This window comes from Podarcis melisellensis (assembly GCF_964234715.1).
Source record: "Podarcis melisellensis genome assembly, chromosome: 8".
NCBI classification, from domain to species: domain Eukaryota; kingdom Metazoa; phylum Chordata; class Lepidosauria; order Squamata; family Lacertidae; genus Podarcis; species Podarcis melisellensis.
The window spans coordinates 21,868,968-21,881,663 of record NC_138540.1 but is presented as its reverse complement, the minus strand read 5'-3'; the positions used below and the strand labels follow the sequence as shown (position 1 = coordinate 21,881,663).

The window sequence follows — 12,696 nt, the reverse complement described above, 5'->3', positions numbered from 1 at the left end:
AGCCCACACCCACCCACCATAGCTTTTTTAAAACAAAAAACCGAGGACCGCGAAGAGAAAGAAAGAAAAACCGAGAGGAGGAGGAGGAAACAACCTCCCACACATAACAAAACCTGCCCGCCCGAGCGACTCCCTCAGGGGACCCCTTGCCCGCCCGCCTCCTCTTGATTCGACGTTCCTGTTGGTGGTGCAGCCGCCGCCCTCCCTCTTTTCTCTCTCTCCCCCCTCCTCCTCCTCGGTGCGTCTCTTCGTGAGGAAACGGAGCGGCTGCCAAGCGCAGCGCGGGACGGACGGCGGCGGCGACGAGGCGGCAGCAGCAGCAGTAGGGGCTTCCTCCTCCTCCTCCCCCTCCCGGTTTATTTCTCTTTCTGTGTCCCCCCCTCCTCCTCCATACCTCCCCCTCCCCCCCCGGTTTCCTCCTCTTCCTCTTCCTCCTCCTCTCTGCTTCCTCCCTCGACGCTGCCTCCTGCCCCGCTGGCTGGCCTGACGGACTGAATTGACTGGGAGGAGGAGGAAGGAGGAGGAGAACCGGCGCCTCTCGGCGGGGGTCTTGCGAGGGGGTCGCCCGCCCGGCGGGGAGGGAGAAAGGAGGAGAGGAGGGCGTATTGGCTGGGGGCGGCGGCGGCGGCGGAGGCCGTGGATGAGCAACGACCGTCGAGGAAGGTGAGAGAAAGAGAGAGGAAAGCATAATATGTGGTATTATTGGAGGGGGGGGTGTTGTTTCGAAATCTCCCTCGCAGGGATCCTAATCACGTTCCCCCACCCCACCCTTTACAGCTCTGCTTGCCGTCCTTATTACGGACCCAGTTCGTATCCCCACCCTGAAAAAACAGGCCTCGTTCGCCTCGTTCTTAAAAAACCCCCCATGACAGCCCCTGTTCACATCCCCACCCTGAAAAACAGGCCTTACTGACCCGATCCTGGGCGGGAAGGGGGGGAACCCGGCCCCATCTCATATCGTGTTCATACTCTCCCCACCCACCCCGCAAAAAAACAGGCCTCATTCGGTTAATCCTGTAAAATCGGGAGACCTTGTTCATTTCCCCACGCCGAAAATCAGGCCTTATTCATCCCCTCTTAAAAAAACAAAACCCCAACCACCTCCCAATCACTGATCTTGTGCATGCAGCCCCATCAAGTCTCTCCGCGGAGACCCTATTCAACCCCCCGCCCCATTACGATCTCTCCAGGCCCTTGTTAAGTCACCTTAAACGCTTGTCTTTTAATCAGTATTTTCTAAACTCTCAACATCAGCCAATCCTGTTTCTCTCCCTACGGCCCTGTTTTTTAGGTGCTCCTAACCCCCTTTCTTCCTCTACCACCCCCGCAGAAGCCTCCATTACGCCCCTTCACATGCTCCTCCCTTTTTAAATCATTTTCTCTCCCCCCACCTTAAAATACTCTCTCCTCACTTCTCGCGTCTAGATACCTATCCCCCCATATCATCTCTTTTTCTAAAAAAACAAATTGTTGGCAAAAAAAGAAAAAACATTTCAGTGTGTTTCAGTTATGGGGGACGGAGGAACCCTTTAATAAAATCCCCAGCCCTGGGTCCCTCCCGTTTTAGCCAAATCATGTTTCTCTTCCCTCTCTAGCCTTCTAAAAAGAGCAATGCAAAAACTAAGAGGGAGGGAGGTTGCCCCTCCTTGAAATTTGAGTACTGTACTGATCAATTTCCCCCATATTTTCTCTTTCCTTTCACCTCATACACTTTCATCTCCTTCCTACTTCATGACTTAAATCTTGCTCCTTTCTGCCCCACTTCTTTCTCTTTCACCCCTCTGTTTTTACCTCTCCCCGCAGAATTTCCCCCTCCCAGCTGCTTTAGACTGCCCTTCCCTATTACAGCTACTTCTGCTTTCCCCTCCCTTTTTAATACTCTCCCTTGCTGTTTCAAATCCTTTCCCTATCTACTCCCCTCCATTTTGCGCTCTCTTTTTTTCTCTCTCCCCTTCTCTATCCTGTCCTCTCCCCCCAGCTTACAATGCCATCCTTCCTGACTAGGCGATGTGCCCTGCCCTTTTTTGTTAGGGCTGCTGACACAGGAAATCAAGAAATAACCATTTCGGTTTTTTTGCTTTCATTGTCTCCATCACTGTCCCACCCATCTCAGAACATCAGGGAGGGGGAGTGTTTTTCTGTAGCTGCTGGCCAGAGATAGGAAAAGGGTGTGTGTGTGTGTGTATGGGGGGGTGTTGAAGAACTGATTCTTTTCTGCATGCGTTGAGGCTAGAGGTGGGGGGAGGGGAAGGAGGCAAGCAAGTCCACAGAGGATGCTTGGGAGAAAATATCAAGAGAGTGCTGTTTGTGTGTGGCTGGTACTGTAATGGTGGAAAATTGATTGGGTGGAGGAGAGGAAAACACGGTGAGATTGCTTTAGGCAACCCCTGGCCAAGGAGAAGGCTAAGAAAATGGAATCTTGGTGGTTTTCTTCTTCCTACGGTAGGAAATGGTTTGGAGGCGGGGAGAGAATAAGAAATGCTTCTACTTTCACTGTCAGAGCAGAGAGATTTAGCTGCTGTATTTTTTTAGTTGCTTTTCTGCTTTAATAGGTGTTGTATAATTTTGCCATTAATGTCTGCTCAGGATAGACGTTGGCTGCTTGAGAACCAGGGAGCACGCAAATATGATTTATTTATTTTTTAAAGCAATTTAAGGAAAATTGCTTTTGTAGTAAAAGTTTTTTTTTTAAATAACTAGGTGAATTTTTAAAACCACATGAGGGAAATGCTTATGGAGACTATTGTGTGACTTTAAATAATGAATTAATCCAGAGGATAAGGAAGGATTTTATTTTATTTTTTAAATAATGTGTCAAGAAGAATATTAGAATGATGTAGAGGTTATCAATTTGTCACTGTGATGAAGAACTAAAAATTTAACCAATGTGATTTTTGTCATGATTGCTTTAGGAAAACCACTTATTCGAACACATTTTATGCAATATATATATATATATATATTAGCCACTTTAAACAAGGCAAATGCTGTTTCCTTAAAAAAAATGAAAGCTTGGAAATGGGGAAAGCTGCTTCTCACACCACCTATCCATGTGGATTTGGATGTGGTGAAAGAATAATACCAAAAATTGAAAGGAGGCTGCTGTCGCCATTTATGTACATAGTCTGAGGAGAGGTTTGTTGCACATTTTGAGGCTTTCCTTCTAAGCACAGGCTTGTAAATAAAGACAAACCGCTTCTGCTGGGTTTGTGAAATGCATGTTAGAAAATGAGATGAAGATGAGATCTTAATTAATATTAGATATTAAGCATTCTCTCTCTTGTAATTTTGGGAAGAGGGGATTGAATAGGTCAATTGTTTCAGTGGTTGCAGATTATGGAGGGTGTGCTTGTTCTCTCCCCCCCCCCCATTTTTTTCGGGGAATGAATGGATCTTTTTGTGCTGGGCCCGGTAACTGCAACAAGATGGCGTTTGCAGGAAGGCAACTCTTCGTTTTCAACTAAACACAGCTTCACCAATCCAAATCATGTTTAAATTCCTTTTCTGACTTTGATAAGCTTTTTTTTTTTAATTAACAGATTTGTTTTGTTGGGGCTAGAGGATTGGCAGATGTTCTAGGTTTTTAATCTTTTGATGCTTTTCAGTCTCCAAATAAAGCCGGGTGGGTGGAGTAAATAGTTTTATTGAAATTTTTACATCGTGGCATAAATACACGGGATATAGTGATGGGATCATTTTTAACTTCTCAAAGCCTCCTCATAAGAGTTTTAAACTCTTTCCCCCCCTAGAATGTTGCCACCAATTTTCTTCTACAGCAGGGCTTACATAAATCTTATACAAGCATTATTTGTAGAACTGTGTAATCTGTCAGTGTGATCACATGTGACCTCTTTGTGATGGAAAGGAAATGCAGTTCTGCTCCTTTGCCAAAAATATGACAGCTTCTGCAACAGTATTTGACCTGAAATTCTTCAGTGAAATATATATAAATAAAAAGTGGCATGAAGCAGAAGCTTGCTTGATTAGTAGAACATTTTCCCTGGTCTTTTATATTTTTTATACAGGTTTTTACATATTTTAAGTGCTTACTGGAGTAGCTTGTACAATTGAATGAGATTTTAAAAGTTGGTAACATTTTTTATTAAAAAAAAATAGCTAATTTTAATTCACATTCCAGCTGGGTTAAAGTACAGTACTGCAGACTTCTAACTGACCCAAAGCAGATTAATTTAGAAGTGAGCAGAACATATTTTACAGTCTGTATGTTTGGAATTGTACCTGCATTTGCAGAAACACTTGAAATTACACTATTTGGATGGCATCAAATTATTGTTAATAGCTTTAAAATAATACTATCAAATTTTATTAGTTTGATAATACTATCAAATTTTATTAGTTAGTTATCTTACATCTGAAAGCTCACCAGGGCAGACTAGATGACATTTATTTATTTAGTACACATATCTTGCAATTAGTAAAATGCATAGTATATTTTGAGTTTAATAGTAACCCCATACTCTTTATTATGGGTTCTAATTGTTAGCTCATAACAGTGTTCTTTGCATTTGGCATCGGGTTTGTTTTTCTGGGGGGTTGGGTCTGTTTTGTGTTTCTGCTTTAGTACTGTACATTGTAGTTGAGGTCCACATAAAGAATAGATATTTGGATAAATGCACAATATATTGATTGACAGTTACTTGTCATTATTGTATTTTCATGTGCACACCACTGGAATTTTGATCATGTTTTATATTTTCCTTTTTTTGCCCTTTTCTCTATGAGCAGGTGTTAAAATTACCTAAGGGCCTGTGTTCACTAGGGTTTTTCCCTATTTGTTCATTGCAGCTGTTAGGTCAATGTGGCAGTAGGCATTCTGTCGTGATACTTTATGTGTCTGGCATTGAGAAACTCATCCACTTACCTGGAAAAGTTTGAACTTGGAAGTTAACCATATTATTGTATGGGGACACTGGTTGATGTTACAATACCTAGGCATTACGTGTGGTAGTGGCGGGATAGATGAGGAAGTCTGAAATATGTTCTATTAAACTAAATTAAAAGCATAAGTTAGAGGCTGCTTGGCCTCTTTTTCAGATGAAAACTAACAACAAACAAGGCTTTAGTATAAGGATGTCAATTTCCATTGTATCTGTAACAGCTAAGCATGGTAACCGGTCATAATAGTGGTTATGTAGCCAGCAAATAAATGTTGTATGTTTTGAGCAGATTGATTAAAAGGAACACACATTACTGTTTCGGCTTTTAGGTCATCCTTTCTGCAAATCAGCCCTGCACATAGCTTGCATTTTGTGTGCAATAAGTTTCTCGAAGTGCCAGGAAGTAAAGTTAGGTCATCAAAAGAGCCACTAACTGTTCTAGGAGGCATTGCTGTGATTTCTCAACCACAGTTTGGAGTCAAAGCACTTTTTCTTCAGGTGAAGCTTGTGTCTAGTCTATGATCTAGAAATGAATTTTAAAATGTGCACTACATACAGTGAGGGGAGAAAATATTTGATCCCCTGCTAACTTTGCCCGTTTGCCCTCTGACGAAGAAATGACCAATCCATAATTTTAATGGTAGGTTTATTGTAGCTGTGTGAGACAGAATAACAACAGGAAAACCCCCAGAAACCCAGTCAGTCAGAGATTGATGTGCATTATAATGAGTGAAATAAGTATTTGATCCCTTTGCAAAAGATGACTTGGTACTTGGTGGCAAAACCTTTGTTGGCAATTGCAGAGGTCAGACGTTTCTTGTAGATGGCCACCAGGTTTGCACACATCTCAGGAGGTATTTTGTCCCACTCCTTTGCAGATCCTCTCCAAGTCAGTAAGATTTCGAGGCTGATGTGTAGCTACTCAAACCTTCAGCTCCCTCCACAGATTTTCAATGGGATTAAGGTTTGGAGACTGGCTTGGCCACTCCAGGACTTTAATGTGCTTTTTCTTGAGCCACTCCTTTGTTGCCTTGGCCATGTGTTTTGGGTCATTGTCATGCTGGAGTACCCATCCTCAACCCATTTTCAATGCCCTGGCTGAGGGAAGGATGTGCTCACCCAAGATTTGACAATACATCGGCCTGTCCATCGTCCCTTCGATGCAGTGAAGGTTTCTTGTTCCCTTAGCAGAAAAACACCCCCAAAGCATAATATGTCCCCCTCCATGTTTGATGGTGGGGATGGTGTTCTTGGGGTCGTAGACAGCATTTCTCCTCCAAACACGGCGAGTTGAGTTGATGCCAAAGAGCTTGATTTTGGTCTCATCTGACCACAACACTTTCATCCACTTCTCCTCTGGGTCATTCAGATGTGCATTGGCAAACTGCAGATGGGCCTGTACATGTGCTGTCTTGAGCAAGGGGACCTTGCGGGCTCTGCATGATCTCAGTCCTTCACGGCGTAGTGTGTTACCAACTGTTTTCATGGTGACTATGGTCCCAGCTGCCCTGAGATCATTGACAGGCTCCCCCCGTGTAGTTCTGGGCTGCTTCATCACTGTTCTCATGATCACTGCAACTCCACGAGATGAGATCTTGCATGGAGCCCCAGACCGAGGGAGGTTGACAGTTATTTTGTGTTTCTTCCATTTGCGAATTATTGCACCAGCTGTTGTCACCTTCTCACCAAGCTGCTTGGCAATAGTCTTGTAGCCCAGTTCAGCCTTGTACAGGTCAACAATCTTGTCCCTGACATCCTTGGACAGCTCTTTGATCTTGGTCATGGTGGCTACTTTGGAATCTGCTGAATTGATTGCTTCTGTTGACAGGTGTCTTTTGTACAGGTACTGTAAAGAGCTGGGATTACAGGTAAGACCTCTCCCTTACAGCAGGTGTCTCTAATCTCAGCTCCTTACATACAGTGAAGGTACCAGGTAACCTGATGTCTGGTTGGTTGATAGGGGATCAAATACTTATTTCACTTATTAGAATGCACATCAATCTCTGACTTGTCTTCTGGGTTTCTGGGGGTTTTCCTGTTGTTATTCTGTCTCTCACAGCTACAATAAACCTACCATTAAAATTATGGACTGGTCATTTCTTCGTCAGAGGGCAAACGGGCAAATTTAGCAGGGGATCAAATACTTTTACTCCTCACTGTATTATGGAGTTGATTCTACAACCTCACATAATGCTGATATAATCCAACTGGTTTCATTAATAATGTCACTACATGAAATCTGTAACTGCTCGTGTTTTTTGTCACTTTTCTCTGTACTAATTAAAGTGTATGACTGAATAAAACATATTTTACTATTATCTGAGGACTTTCAGTGGAATAATCACACTTCTGCTAAAAATGAATGTAGCTTTTGCTTCCTGTATTTTGCTTCCTGCAATTGGCTCAAGTTTCAGTCCCTGGATTGGATTAAATTCTTACTGTCCGTGGATTTTGGCTTTGCATTAGTGGATTGGTAATTGATATTCTCAATTTTAATATCCAGATGTAGCCATATGGCATTCCGTATTTTTTGAGACTGCCATTAACATGAGCTTGACAGAAGAAAGAAGGGAATGAATAATTTTGTGTAGATGGCAGATTTGGCACCGAAGAAAAATCCTTATTGCTGTCATCTTCTTTCCCCTTGCCCTCAGCAGGCATAATAGGAAGAGGAGAGTTTCTAGGATAATTGGTCATTGTGAAATGGCTAAAGACTGGTTACTTTTAAACCAAATAGTCAATTATATTTGAAGCCTAGAATGGCAGTCATTGCAAATGCAAGTGACAGGGTCACTTCCCAGAAGGCTTCTAGGCAAAGGCAGAACTAAGATGACGACAAAGGGCAGGAGGAGGGAGGTTTCTGACACTGCAGAATAAGTTCAGGCTCTGATGGTTTATGAAAGGTTTTGTTCAGAAAATGTGCATTGTAAGGTAAAATTTACAGGCATTGATGATAAAGAGCGGGAAGCTATTCCAGTCATAAGGAGTAGTATGATAAATGCCATGGATGACAAAAGGGAGCTGATACCAGATGAGTATATGTAGAGTGAAGGAGAATGTCAGGGGTAAAAGAGGTAGAGAATCTGATAGTGTGTTTGGTTGAGAGGTACTGATTCAGTAAGAAGATGGTCTCCTCTCAGCAGTGTTTATTTGTTTATTTATTTAATAAATTAATAAAATTCATATATTGTTTGATTGTAAAAACCAAAAGCAGTTTCCAAACTTTATTAAATGTTGGAGCAGAATCCTACAGAACCGATGAGAAATAATGCATCTCTTAAATAAATATTACAGATGTTTCAGAGGAGTTGTGTGTTTAGATGCCTGCATTTTAAAATTTGGATACTTTGGAAAATGTTTGTATCCATTACTTCCATGTTTTGTTTTGTTTTGTTTTGCTTTGTATTTGTTTTTTAAAATATAGCAGTGGGAGTCATTCATATTGAGACTGAGGGACTGAGGAATAGGAGTTAATCCCACCCACAATTTTTCTGGTTGACACTCCCCCTTGCTCCACTTTCATTTGCCGTGTGGTATACGCTTTGCTGTCTTGGGCAAAAAGCAGTTTTGGGAGGTAGATTTTAACTAGGAAAAGGGAGGGAAGGGTTAAAGCTCCTCTTCCTGCACCATGGTCCAGTACAAATTCCTCTCTGCTTGCACAGCTGCATTCACCATTTTTTAAAAATGGGAAGGTCTTAATGTCATTTAGTTGCATCTTTAGTCTGTTTCCACACCAGAGTGTTCTTTGCCATCTTTAAGGCTGACTTAATTTTATTATATCAGGAAGATATATTATCAAATGCGCAGATGGTGAAGGGGGCACACACACATATTTGCATATACATGCACACTTTATATTTATCACTTGCACAACTATGGCATTTAGAAATTAAGGAAATACTTTTATCTTTCTGAGAACCTTTTGTGTGTTTATCTGTATTTCGTTTCTGTGAGTACTGTTTACCATATGGATTTTACTATAGTTTAACTTTGAAAATATGTGTTATATTTATATTTACCTCACTCTCACCTTCCTGCCACATAGCAATAAAAATTGCCAATTGGCACCATCTTTTTAAATTATCTTATAAGTATTTGGGAAAATGCTGTGTATGTAGTGCTGATATATTAATGGGAAAGGGTGTGGGAAGAAATAAATTCACTACAAATTTTCTGCTTCAGTCCTATTGCTTCTTGTTGTATATACTTGCAAGTAAGAAAAATAGGCTAACCTGAGGCAAGTGGAAGAGGTAACCTTTATCAAAGATCACACCCATGAATTGTTATAATTCATATGTAAAACTTCAACTGATACTCATCTCTTACATCTTTAAAAATGAGTTATGCTGATATGTTCTCTTACAAGTGAGATGCATTAAAAGACTGTTTCATATCTTTTCATCAAAGAACAGGAAAGGATTCTCTATCTTAACAACTCTAAAGCTGTGGTTCATCTAAGTGTGAGTTTTCAGGACTCTAGAAGGCATGATTTACTTCACAGGTTGTAGTTTGGTAGGACCTTGAAAGAGTGGTATATGCATTTTCCACAGCATTAAGATCTAAATGCAAGCTCTTGTTTTTTTAAGAATGTTGATTGATGGTGTTATAAACATAGTGATCTGTGGCAAAATTCTGATTTTGCTGATGAGGATATGCCTTAGCCCCACTCTCCTATTATATACAAGCAGGTTGTCACTTTTTAATTCAGTAGTTCAGTTTTTTAGGAGTCTTTCTTTTTTGAGGACAAAGGCATCTCTCAGGTGCAGCTTAAAGTTGGGCAAGAGCTGTTAAGCTGCCTGTCAAGAAGCCAGAGAGTGATACCTTCCAAAATCTAATTTTGTGTTCAGAGTGGTATTTCTGAATATGTGAGTAGGTTCAACACTTCTGGCTGTTGAAATTGAGGAGTCTTTTGTGGCAAACTTTGATACTCCCTATTTTAAACAATAAAAAGTGTACTGAGCTTTATGTATACCCTAATGAAATAACAGTGTAGTGTATAGGTTTGTTGCTTAGGTTTTCTTATTAAATTAGGAGCACATTAGTGAGAGGTGAAATGTATAAGACTTCTTAGGTGACTTAAAACCTGTATTTTGCCATGACTGCTAATTTGAGTAGAATTGCCAAAATTTATGAAAATCTGCTACATAAGCTTTCCATGATTCTTTCACTATCTTTTTGAAGTATAAAAGATACTTGCAGAAGAGAAAGGTCATTTAGAATGTTGACACATAAGGGAATGGTAAGGGATGTGAGCTTTTGTGTAGTAGAATTTTAACTTTGTCTTCTAATTACAAGTTAGCTGCTTCAAAGGCTCATTTAAATGGCCAGAAGTAATTTTCAACGCATTCCTGGAATTACTTGTGTTTTTGTCCCTGTGGGAATGCTAAAATTAACTGATCTTTCTTTTACAGCCCTTCCCCCAAGTACACCTTTCGTCTTATTGTTTGCCATTACACTAGGCCCACAACGTACACACATTTAACTTGTGTGCATTCAGCTTTATGTGTGTGGGGATTTATTTATTTTTTTAAAAAAATATTGGAATGGGGGTGGTGTTCCATGAAAAATGACTTTGGCAATTTCACCTGCCAATGAAACCCATGTGTTTTGGCTTTAGGTGCGATTTCCTGAATGTCATTTGAGGCCTTACTTTATTGAAAAGTTGGGGGGACTGGGAGGTGATAAATGTAATGTTGTGTTTTAGAAACCTAGGAAGCTGATATATACAGAGTCAAAACATTAATCCATCTAGCTCAGTATTGTCTACTTTGACTGGCAGTAGTCAAACATCTTTCAGACAGGAATCTTTCCCAGCGCTATCGGAAGATGCCAGGGGCTGATTGTGATACTTTTTGTATGTGTTCTACTGCACTGAGCCATGCCTTTTGTCTTAATATTATAGCAGATCCAAATGTTTGCTGCATAGTGTTTTAAAAGCAGACTAAGAAGAACTTCATATATATGAGGGATACCAGTAGTGAGAGCTGTTTTTATTTAAGACTTTTAACATAAACCTCAACCTGCAATGGCTCCATTCCAAACACACCTCTTCACAAGTTTCATTATATTAATGATTTGATATAAAATTCTGACCTTATTTTACTGAGCTATTTGCATGTGAATAGAATATTGCAATGGCATATTTTGCTGCATCTCCTTGAGCATAAAAAGCACATGTTTAAAGTTCATGGAAAAGTATACTCTGTCAGGATGGTTAGTGCTCTATAAATCTCTTGCCCACCTAGCTGTTCAAAAGCACGTTCAAGTGCAAGTAGCGTTTGTATACTTTTGGACTGGACTCAGTACTGTGTTTTGATTTGCTAAGTTGATCTGCAAAATTTTATCAGGTGATAGCTTGTTCTGTGAGAGGATGACAAGTTCTCTTCCTGTATGCAGCTCTCAAGGTTTTGCAAGTAATGTAATTGGTAAGAGTGTGAGCTGAAAATATACCTGTTCATTGATGAGGTGATACTTGACTTCAGTAAGTGGCTTCAGTTAAGCAACCATCTTCCTTAGCCCCTCACATCTGTATATTGTTGTTGTTGGCATCCATCAGTCTTGAGAGACAATGGAGTGTGCCTCCAGGGGTGAAGTCTAACTGCAGTGTTAGGCGTACTGAAGTGACCTCCCAAGGGCATGTATGGAGGTCCTGGGCTGCCCAGACAACTAGACACACACACCCCGGCTCGGTCTCACCAAATGAAAGCAGAACAATATGTTTGGCACCAGCTTGACTGTAGGAGTTGCCAGAAGGAGGTGTACAAGGTGCCATCCAACCGTCTTAGAGATTCCACTCTGGAGAGTAGCCGATGGCTCTCAAACCCTCAGTGAATTACAACTTCCCCTTCATTCAAAGACAGGCTGCAGCAGATTGAGTGGATGAGACCAGTACTGGGCCCAACAGTAAAGAAGGCGATTTCTGCAGGTCCTGTAGAGGAAAGTAAGGGGAAGATGGGGATCATTAGCTTGGGAATGTTTCCTCTCTGATGCTAAATCTCTGCTGCCTTGCAGTACATTTTTTGGGAGAAGAAAAGGCTAAGAAGTAAACCCTACCATTGGTTGTCAAACTTAATCCGTTCCAGGAGTCAGTTTGACTCCCGGAACAGTTCAAAAACCAAGGCGCTGCTTCTGATTGGCTGCAGGAGCTTCCTGCACTCAATCGGAAGGTGTGTTGGACGTTCGGCTTCCAAAAACCGTTTGCAAACTCGAACACCCACTTCCGGGTTTGCGGCGTTCGGGAGCCAAAACGTCCAAGTACCAAGACGTTTGACAACCAAGGTACGACTATATAATACTGGATTGTTATTAAATACTGATACATTAAAATAATTTTAAGTGTCGGCTCCTTGTTGCAGTTGGGGCTTAGAGGTGAGTCTTGAATCTGGCCAATTGAAGACAATTGTTTTAATGATGGCATGATGAAGAGATACGAATTGATAACTGCTGACCAGAGGTGCTTGATCAAAGATCAGCCATTTGTTTAATGTTTATAGGTAATCATGCAGTCCTAGGTTTTATGTGCAGGTTACTAAGTCCTATGTTTATTATGGCTGGCACATAGCCTGACCAATCAGTATGTTTAAATCTTATCGTTTCTAGCTTGTCCTAGTTGCTTTTGAAAACTTGGTAGGTTGTGTTAACTCCCACCTTTCAACAACAGACTTAGCTGTTACTTTCACAAATCACTTGAACTAATGACAGCAGTTCTGCATGAGGTGGCAATTGGTGTTCTTATTTAAACACTTTTAATTTGGATGCCACTGCCTTGTTTTAAGTTTTATGAAAAAGTCTAAATCCT

At 41.1% G+C, this 12,696-nt stretch overlaps 1 protein-coding gene across 8 annotated transcripts in view; it reads left to right on the top strand.

Annotated features, from left to right (window-relative positions):
* The first annotated feature begins 411 nt into the window (after positions 1-411).
* Positions 412-12,696, top strand: part of GNB1 (G protein subunit beta 1) — a 68,413-nt gene continuing 56,128 nt past the window's right edge. For 3 of the 8 annotated variants that reach the window (XM_081923808.1, XM_081923805.1, XM_081923806.1), the window contains exon 1: positions 412-663. The gene's annotated coding sequence lies outside the window, so the exon portion shown is untranslated. Of the gene's footprint in view, positions 664-2,237; positions 2,443-12,696 lie in introns of those variants that run through there. The other 5 variants (XM_081923804.1, XM_081923803.1, XM_081923807.1 and 2 more) reach the window with 4 other exon arrangements.